The sequence below is a fragment of the Pezoporus occidentalis genome, unplaced genomic scaffold (assembly GCF_034315485.1).
Source record: "Pezoporus occidentalis ecotype Australia unplaced genomic scaffold, CSIRO_AGI_Poc_V1 ctg397, whole genome shotgun sequence".
In the NCBI taxonomy this organism is placed as follows: Eukaryota; Metazoa; Chordata; class Aves; order Psittaciformes; family Psittacidae; genus Pezoporus; species Pezoporus occidentalis.
Window position 1 is genome coordinate 66,604 of NW_026915721.1, and position 10,368 is coordinate 76,971.

The 10,368-nt window shown below is 48.7% G+C and overlaps 1 long non-coding RNA gene across 1 annotated transcript; it reads left to right on the plus strand.

Moving 5' to 3' along the window:
* The first annotated feature begins 65 nt into the window (after positions 1 to 65).
* On the plus strand, positions 66 to 1,061 carry LOC134170952 (uncharacterized). Its single transcript, XR_009967423.1, has 2 exons — positions 66 to 196; positions 928 to 1,061. It is a non-coding gene; the product is annotated as an uncharacterized LOC134170952 (long non-coding RNA).
* Positions 1,062 to 10,368: the final 9,307 nt, after the last annotated feature.

The following is a 10,368-nucleotide window of genomic DNA, read 5'->3' on the forward strand; positions in this document are numbered from 1 at the left end:
GCACACAAACCTGCCCCGTTGGGGTTTATAAGCCCGCAGCCAGCTGCCACGAGGCACACCTGGATCCCGAGTGCTTAAAGCCTCATCACACGCCTTAACCGTCAGTGTGCCGTACAAGCGCTAACCAGATCTGACAGTCACCCTGTGAGGTGTGCTGTACCGGAGGGGAGGATGGTGAACCAAAGGGTTTCTGATTGTAAATGTTAAAAAGCCACAAAAAGCCCCCAAACCCCAGCAAAATCTTAGGAGGAAAGAGAAAAAAGGGCACCCAAAGGCAGCTGAAACTGCTCAGAGCTGGGGGAGTGGAGGAGGTCACCAGAGGTGGGACAGCATGAGGCAGAGGGGCAGCAGGCTCACAGCAGAGGGTGAGCTGCAGCCACTGATGTGACTATAAGAGCTATAAGAGAACGTTTTGCAGGCTGGCAAGGAGCTGGAGCTGCGAGGGAAGAAGTCATCTGCTCCTGGAGTCCCTGTGCTTTAGTGTGCTCCTTCCTAAGCAACAGACACCACGGGGATGGAATCCCTGATCTGATTGCTGGGTCAGGGCTCCCCTCACTTTGAGCTGTTCGACTGAGGCTCAGTGATGATGTGTCCTGAACCCTGACAGCCAGCTGCCGGAGCCATCACTGGGAGCGCTGGTGCAGCTGGGAGCGCTTCCACTGCTGCCCTGCCTTCTGCGTTTAACGGTGGTCCCCGGGGACCAGCAGCAGACCATGGGCTTCCCTCATCCCTTGTTCCATCCCCTATCACCTTGGCCTCAGACTAAATGTAATAATCCTTCACCCTCCTCAGACCTCCTCTTCCCCAGGGGGACCTCAAGCTGTGTTTTGTATCAGCCTCATAAAGAAAACACCAAAACCTGAGCAAACCCCCCCCCAGACCTAAAACCTCCGCTACTGTGATAGTGGTCCCTTCATCTTCTTACAGATGGGCCCAGGACTGAAAAGGTTGGAGAATGCTGCTTTCTAAGAGGATTTGTGGGCATCAAGGAGGATAATAAAATTGACAGCTGAGAACGAAGCAGAGGGATAATAAAATAGACAGTTTGGATCAAACCAAAAGGCTATGCCAAGCTCGTTGTTTCACACAGCACTGATGGAGAAGTTGAAAGCTTATCTTTTAATCAGGTTAAATGAGGAACTCTTTCTGTTTTGCTTGGTGTTTAGCGTAATGTCTTGAAGGTAGAAGCTTAGAAAGGCAAGGTTTTCTAAATGAGGTTAAATTAAGATACCATGCTTCTTAAAGAAGACAAAGCGTTGTCTTCAAGGTAAACGTTTAATTACATTTTTGAAGCGATTTCGTCTGTGTAATAAGAAGACAGAGAGCCCAGTCTCTGCGTGTGGCTGCAGCTCCAGACAGAAGCCAAATAAATTGAGAAATTGGTATTGAAGGAGTGAGGAGGCAGAGTGTAATTACTGGGAGGATGGGGGTCCTGCTGCATTATCAGTCTTGTTTTTAGCAGGACTGGAAGAAATAATTTGGAGAAAATTACTTTTATGGCCATAAGAAAAGTAGAATTTAATATCTGCTTTTCTGGGAGGAAGAAAACTACAGGGTGATAGATAATACTCAAGGCAAAAGAGATTGGCAAGATAATTACGCTCAAGCCTCCAGCCTGTCTTTGAAAATAGGCTGTATTTTTCCCCCTCTCACAGCAGGAAATGCTCCTGTTGAGGCTGCAGCAGTGGTTGAGATGTGTCCTGGTGCTCGAGCAGCACTCCAGTGGTAGCCAGAAAGCCCTCTGTGACTCTGAGAACCATTGAAACCTGCGGTTTTTAGGCATCAGGGCAGTGAAAGGATGGAGCAGGCAGATGGAGGGAAGCCTCTCTGTTACTGGCCCAGTTTCAGAGTTAACAGAGTTGGTTTTGCAAAAGGAAAGAAAACCCAAACCCAAACCCAACCACCCCGCTTTGTCTCACGCAAGCATAAAGAAAGGGATAAGTGCATTGAAATGCATTGTAAACCAGGGCAGCCTCAGCATGTAAACCAGACAACACCTAAACTCTGTTGATAGCTACTACAAAGCGTAGGTAGTGACAGCAGAACCGGGCGAAATTGCCAGCTTTAAAAAGGAAGGGCTCCTTTAGTTCGAAGAGAACAAGCTCGGCAGTTGACAGAACAAGGTGCCGGCTTTCCGCACGCCGTTAAGGGCTTTCTGAGGCTTCCCGGTGGCACGGAGCCTCATCTGCTGCTCTCCTTCCTGAAGCCTGATCTGAGGAGCTGCCGGGTCCCTGCAGGCTTGCACCATGTGGGATGATGGGTGCTCCCACCCAGCTCTCCCCCGTGTGTGGGGAGGACAGAGCTTCCGAGGCATCCTCCCTCTCTGTGCAGCCCCAAGGCGGCTCTTCCTCCCCTGCAAGCAGCGAGGCCCTAATGACCATTTAAAGGCTTGGATGTGTGTAGGCTGTCAGGCCCACTGCTGCTGCCCTCCTTTTATCTGGTTGTGATCAGAGAAGGGTGAATCCATGCATTTAAACCGGCTGATACATTATGCAAACAACAGCCCTAAACTCCCTCGTCTACAGGCAGTGAGAATGAGCGAAACAATCCCTGATGGCCCATAAGGATTCAGGCTGATAACTGTCTGATATTGATTATTTTAAGGTTTTAGATATACAGGCAGAGAACACAGGGTTCCTGAGCAGCCCAGATAATTAAGGACTTCGTTATCTGCTCTGGGAAAGTGGATTGCAGTTTCACAGGGTGGGTAGTAGCTTGCTTTTAACCTAGGAGAGCGTGCCTTGGGTTACTTAAAGAGCAAAGTGAAAAGCATGATTTGTTGTTAGATGAGTCCATGTGCTGATGGATTACTGGGATTGTTTTGGGAGGAGGTATTCTAATAAAACACCTGAAAGGCTGAAATGTAATAATAGTGATGATAATAACGTAACCATGGCAATGTCACCTAGACAGCGTGTCTGTATAGTTCAGACAACTTCAGCCAACAGAGTAAGTTCCCTCCAGCCTGGGGTACCAGCCTCCATATGGTGCCAGAAAACTAAAGTATAAAGTAGGTGATAAAAGTTTAAGGCATCTTTGGAATAGCCTTCCTCCTCCTCCAAATGATCCTGTCAGCATCCATTGACCATCTTGTCCTGCCAAGGAGGAAGTTTGCAGGCTGTTAAGTTACAAGAACAGATAAACCAGTGGTGGATTTTACCCCAATTTCATTTAGGCTGTGGTGTGCAGGCATAAAAACTCCCACTTGCAGCACTGGCTGCAGTTCTGGTGTCCTCAACAGAAGGGCATGGAGCTGTTGGAGCAAGAGGAGGCCCCAAGGACGCTCAGGGGCTGGAGCAGCTCCTGTATGGAGCCAGGCTGAGAACATTGGGGCTGTTCAGCCTGGAGAAGAGAAGCTGCGTGGAGACCTCAGAGCAGCTTCCAGTGTCTGAAGGGGGCTACAGGGATGCTGAAGAGGGGCTCTGCATCAGGGATTGTAGTGATAGGACAGGGGTGATGGGTTCAAACTGAAACAGAAGAAGTTCAGGTTAGATCTAAGGCAGAAGCTCTTCCCTGTGAGGGTGCTGAGGCACTGGCACAGGGTGCCCATGGAGGTGATAAATGCCCCATCCATGGCAGTGTTCAAGGCAAGGTTGAACAGAGTCTTGGGCGACATGGTCTAGTGTGTGGTGTGTCTGCCCATGGCAGGGGGTTGGAACCTTAAGGTCCTTTCCAACCCAAACCATTCTATGATTCTATGTGCCAAACCTGTAAAGCAAGGGGCTTCCAAGCCTGCTCATCCCTTTGACAGTCAAAAGCGAATGGCTGATGCAGAGAAGGCAGTCACCTCACCCTGCCTAGGAAGCTATTGAAATGCCATAAAACAGCAGATCTAGCCCCCAAACCTCTGAACTGAGACACATCATCATGCACTGCTCTGCAGGTTTCACTGCTTTCCTTTTCACTCCGCATTCATATATAGAAGATATTAATTATCTGAATTAAGACTCACATTTAGGGCTGCACGGAAGCCTTGGTGAGAACTCAAATGGCAGTTCTCTGCTAGCAGGAGAGACATTTACACAATATGAAACCCACCACAACCTCAGCCAGCATTATGTTTTCTAGGAACAAGGGAAAAAGTCATTCACATCTGAGATAACAATCTGTTCTATGTCTCTTAAACCAGAACTGGGTAGGAATGAGCTTTCACAAGAGGAAGAATCTTGCTTAGTTATGGTAAAGGTCTACATCTCCACAGTCTTAACCTCTTCTGTGCCAGGGAAAATAGAAAACAAGAGGAAGAATAATGCAAAACCAGAAACATAGCATAAGGTGCAGGGAGGAAAGAGCAGAAGCAGTTCTAGTTTATTCCTTTCTTGGAACACCAGGTGACTAATGTAGCAGCCTACACAAGCTGGGTTTGTTTCCCGTTAAATCCAGCATCATCAGAATGTCTGTATTCTGTTTTCCCCTCCTTAAGTAAGGTAAGGGCCATGAGAATGCAATGAATTTGCTGTCATGAATGTGGAGCAACGTCCTATTTTAGATGGCTTCAGAAATAAGATCCCAAGTGGAAAGCCAAGAATAATCTTCAGGCAAGGGGTTGACTTGTCAGCAAAGGCAGCTCCGGCTGGCCAGAACCGCAGACAAGCTGATGAAACTGCTTGGCACTCCAAGGAAAGGGAAACAAGGAGGGGGTTTGACAAACAGAAGCATTAAGAAAACCCAACAGTCTGAAACCAACCATAAATATTTGGAATGGGTCAAAAGAGTGCCTGGAGTCAATCCAAAAAGCAGTTTGTGTAAGATGTGGTGGGGCCAATGGCATCCTGGGGAATGAAAGACGCTCTGTCTATAGCAGGCTTTATCTCGAGTTGTTTGGAGCAGGAAGATCTCTCCTCTTCAGGTAAAATCTGGCTATTCAAGGTCTCCTAACGAGTATGCACTCATCTGAACTCCTTGGAAAGAAACCAGGAGGTTACAGTCTTCCCTTTCAATGGTGGGGACCAAGCATGGCTCCAAAATGCGCCGGGGAGCCTGTTTGACAGCATATAGGAATCTTCCAGCCACAGAAGGAGCAAGCAGAATGATGCCTTCAGAAACTGCCAGGCTTTTAGTAATCATCACTGAAGACTGGTTTCTCTTTGAAGGAAAATATCCTCCCAAAGGGTGAATTTCCATTGGACCATCAGCTGTGTAGTCCATTGTCAGGCCCGAACCCAGAGACATCGCCGTCTGCAGCAGTCTCTGCTTTCCCCCAGCTGTGATAATCTCTGCTCTCCTTAAAGGGTTTGGGTTAGATTTGCTCCAAGGACGTTGAAACAAATGCGTGTTTCACAAAAATCTTTCATCATATAAACATAACCTCCTGCTGCTGCTTTTTAAGAGCGGATTTCAAAGCGAGCCAGGATATAACGACCAACATCTTCAAATGCTGGGAAGATTAATCATCGTGTGGGAGCACGGGAGGAGAAGCCTTCCTGCTCATCCGATTCATTGTCCACAGCGTAGGAGAAAAAAAAACCCATGTATTCTTTTGGTTCTGCTCTGCTTTAGCCAAGGATGAGAGGCAGTCACACACTTTCATTACCTGCTGCAGAGCTCTTGAGGTTTATACCAGCCCCTTGAGCAATGGGCTTCTCTGGACCCGGGGCTGAAACTGTCACTTGTGATGGTAGTGTTGCCATGGGGTCAGCGACTGCAAGCAGGGCTCTGGTAGCTTCCAGCTGTGGTGCTGAGCCTGAAGAGGATCTTGCCCAAAGGGGATAGTTTTAGATGAGGATTAGCATGTGAATTCTGCTGGGCTGATAGATAAGTGCCCCAATAAATGAGGGCAGTGATCTCCAGCTCGCAGTTAGCAGATCCTGGTGGTTAATACGCTGCTCTGTAGCAATTAAAACTGAAATGGGAAGTTCAGACTGGATCTAAGGAAGAAGTTCTTTACTGTAAGGGTGGTGAGGCACTGGAATGGGTTGCCCAGGGAAGTTGTGAATGCTCCATCCCTGGCAGTGTTCAAGGCCAGGTTGGATGGAGCCTTGGGTGACCTGGTTTAGTGTGAGGTGTCCCTGCCCATGGCAGGGGATTGGAACTCGATGATCTTAAGGTCCTTTCCAACCCAAACTATTCGATATGATTCTATGATTCTATGACATGAATTTTTTGGAGACCACAAGTCAAAGACTAAAAACCCACCAGTTTCTGGGGGTTGCAAAGAACCGCATTGAAATAGCTGTGACAGGACAGACAGTCCTGGTTGGGTTTTTGTTTTGGCTTGTTTCTTCAGCAGAGATAACAGTACAAGAAACCTTTGGGCCAGATTATCAACTAGAGTTATTAGGTGTAATGGCAAGCAATAACTCCATGAGCCATGGAGGTCCTCTGGCTATTTGTCTGCCAATAGGATAACTTACTGTCCAGCATTGCTGCCTTTCGGTTGGATTAGGAAATCCTTGATAAACTCATTGGATCAAACCTTCAGCCCCTCTTGATTATTTCCCTGTGAAACTAAAGTGATGTGGAAAGACCCTGAGTCCGCTGCAGACGCTCCCCTGCACACGGTGAATGAGGAGCTGATCCATTGCAGAGCAAGCATCTTCCTCACGTAAACACATCCAGCTCACAGAGGAAAAAGTATTTTCCTGCTCCTCTTGGTGCTAAGCTCATTTCCCTTAAACTTTAATGCTTTTGAACTAGGCCATTATAAGCCAGGCCAAGAGAAATAAAGACACCTTAGAGCTTTTGAACTGGGTAACGCAAATGCTTCCATTACAGGGAAAAAGCAGCACTTCCAGAGAGTTAAAAGTCATTAAAATATGTGCTGCAATGAAGATCTGAGCTTCGAGTGCTATATATTGGCCATCCTTGGGTGACCACTAAGGCTCTGTTGAAATCATTTGTCAACTGTACAGTAACTGTACAGTAAAGTAGGTCAGTAGATGCCCTTTGGGCAATTATATTAAGTCTAATACACAGGCTCCAGAGTATTTTATTGGCACTGCTCAGATGTTACCAGCCTCTGTCTGCAGTGATCTGAATCTGCTGCCAGGTTACTGAGTGGGAGAAGATGCTTCACATTTTGCATGGATCCTGGTGCCTGGCAGGTGAAGTCCCTCCCCAGGGACCTTCAAGCTAAGCAGAATTTAAACCTCTTTTAAAGAGATCAATAGTGCCTAGGAAGAAAGAAAAGAAAAGGTTAATGGGGCAGATGTTCCAGCAGCTGAATGTATTTCTGTTCCCTGTAGAGAGGAGTAAAAGTCGCTGAAGCGCTTTGCTATGCATTGCTGTGCAAGGTTATGGAACTACTCTTTTCCCTATGCAGACATTAACCAATCCAGGAAAATAGAGACACTGTGGAGCTGACGTTTCCAGAGTGGGAGTTCCAGTGCCAAATCAGTAGTACCTGCCCAAGAAAGAGTTCAGATTTTCCATGATGATGGGAAGTCCTAAGCTGAAGCCATAAGAGCAGCAGCAGCTGCACTTTGCAGCCTTGCTGGAGCCCCACTCCTATTTTGCAGGTTGTTTTCTTCCCCTAATCTGCTGCTCTTTCTCAAAAAACAACTTTTCCCCTGCGTGCCCCTATCCCCAGTAAGACCCGATGCCCCTCAGATGGTTGCCTTCTTTCTGCTGTACCCTGCACCGTGCTTCATGGGAAACACTGAGGTATGGAGAGGGCTCAGCGTAGCCCAGAATAACTTTCAAGTCACCTTCAGGGTGAAGTTCATCTCTCCCAACCTGAGAAACAGGTCATTCCTAACGCTGCTCAGGTGAATCACTGTCTGCACTGTGTTTATACCGGAGCCTGGGGAGGTCTGTAGCACACTGTAGACGTTTTGCCAGTCTAAGTCTGGCGAAGGGAGATGTCCGCAAGGAAAACACATCCTCCACACAGGCTCAGCTTGTAGGTGCCTCATCACCCCAGCACAGCAGAGGTGACTGCACTCCATCGACACAGGAGTTTCCTTTTCTAGTACCAGCCACTGTGGGGCTTCACTGGTGGAAGAGCACCAGCAAAGCCTGTGCTGTAGGCAGGACCCCGCTGTGTGCTGGTGGGAGAGCGTGGGGTTTGATCTGACCTCAGAAGCATCCTCCCCAGTTGCTTTTCAGTTTGTCCTGGCTCAGTGCAGAATAGTATCATTTTCTGGTGCTGGAGCCCTGTGGAACAGGGAAATGCTTTCCCTGAGATGAAAACCCTGCGTGGTACCAGCCCAGCCTCACCGACCCATCGCTCTCCAGCTCTTATCTAAGAGATCCCGTGGAATGACAAATCTTGGACCCACAGATCCAATTACATTTCCGGAGACGTTTGTTTTTCCTTAAGCTTGCACATAGGACAATGCCTAACCCACACGAAAGAACAAGAAAAATCTTCCTTGGATCCTTGCCCAGGCCAAACAGAGCCTCTTCAAGGCCCCTAACCAACCTTGCATAGGTTGGTGCTTTCTCCCTCTCCCAGTACATACGTCTGTGTGAGCAAGTGTGCTCATGCTGCAGCAGTGCTCAAAAGAGGGGGAAGAAGCATCAGTATTTCTGAGCCTCAAGCAGTTGTGTGTTAGCTCACATTTTTAAAGCCAGGTCTCCTATGGGCTGCACTGGCCCACGCTGCATACCGATGAGAGAGCCTCTGACCATGGGGCAGGCTGTAAACCAGAAAATGAGAACTGGAGGCAACAGCAACTGTGGGATCATAAAAATACCTGCGAGGTATCAGAAGCGTGAGGGGGGAAATCAAGGGAAGGGAAGGGAGAGGTAAGGAAATGAGTGTTTCAGGGCAGTGTCCTCCGATCCTGGCTTCAGAAGGGAAACAAACCCCAAAGATTCCTTGGTTAAGCTGTGAAATGTGTGACCCATGGGGACAGTGTCCCCTGGCCTGGCTGGTGGCTGCTGATGGGGAGCTGCGATACCAACAGCCTTCATGCTGCTGCTGTTCTCCCAGGTTCTGGGGCTCTTTGAAGCCAGGGACACTCAGGACAGGCTGAGCTTCCTGCAACACAAGCCCATGTGCTGTAAGTGCTGTATGGGATTTGGAGTTCATCCCCATGGCCACACACTTTCAAGTACCTTTGTAGGAGTTAGCGAGCACTGCCGGGAGGTTGTAATTGCTCATTTTCAAGCTGTTGGTGGGGGAAAGGCGATGTCACCTACACTGATACTGGAAGGTTGTTGCTTTGTGTCTGCTTCAGTTTGTCAGGTGGTTTTTCCAGCCATCACTGACACAAGCAACCGAGCCCATAACGGCCTCAAGGGCAGCCCATGGGCTGTGCAGTGCAGAGGGCAGAGGCACCTGCACCTGAGCACCGGGCCTCCTCTCCTGAGGATGGCTGGAGCACCAGCATCATCTCAGATCAGGGCTGGGAGGGAGCCTGCGTGTACTTGCCAATGGCAAATGCAGCTCAGCCTTTAATGCTTTGCTAAGGGTCTGCTTCGAAAGCTTTTCACCCAGCTTGCTCAGGGCTCTTTCCATTCCAGCCTGAAAAATCTTCCCTGGCATCAGGAGCTCAGAGAGATAAAAGAGGAGGAACTTCAGCCCTCAAATAGCCATTGCTGAGGGCTGTCCTGGAGACAAGAGGTAAAATCCAGGGACAGATGGTCAACGGACTGATTGCAGAACACTTGATGTGGCAGGGGCTCTCGAGCTAGTTGTCTGTCTTCTTGCTCTCTGAAAAGCCTTTCACACTAGTGGATCAGGCTTCTGAGGAGAGGGTTACAGTTCTGTGTCAGGGCTGGGAAGCTCTTTCAGAGACACATCTTCAAACCATGTGTTTCTGTTTAAAATTGGACTAGATGCTGGGAATGGTTTCCCCTGGCTTCACAGTCTATTGCACTTATTTGCACCACACAGCCAGAAAGAGCCTTTCCAGATACTGTGTTATCACTTCAGCACCTTCTTGAAATAGCCTCGGTAAGTCCCAGATCACATAAAGGCCAAGCTCATCAAGGTTAAAGGAGGCTTTATCACTCCCTGCTTCAAACTTTGCAGGCCCAGCAAGAAGCATGAGGCAGGTTAGGATTAGGCTCACCTTGCTGCAGACGGAGTGTTTCCCATTTCTGATCACAAATCTCATCTCCCAGCTCTTGTCACTCCTGGCTCAGCGTGTGGTTCATACCGAGGGGTTGAGAGTTAATCACTTGGAAAAGACTGATTCAATGACATTCAGCCAAAGCTGGCAGGGGGTGAAGTGTTGAAAACACAAGGGCAGGACCACACCTGCACTCGCTCCAAGGAAAACGAGCAGATCAGCTTGCAGCCATCAGCCCCGATCTGCTGATCATGGACCAGAGAGGGGATGACAAGGGGGATCATATTGCCAGGCAGGACACTGGGGCGTGAGGATGCACAAAGGACCTCCAGGGTTGGAGAGTCTGTTCCCTGCTCTCGGAGGAGTCGAGTCACAGCCTCTTGCTGGGTATCACGGAGACACCAGCTGC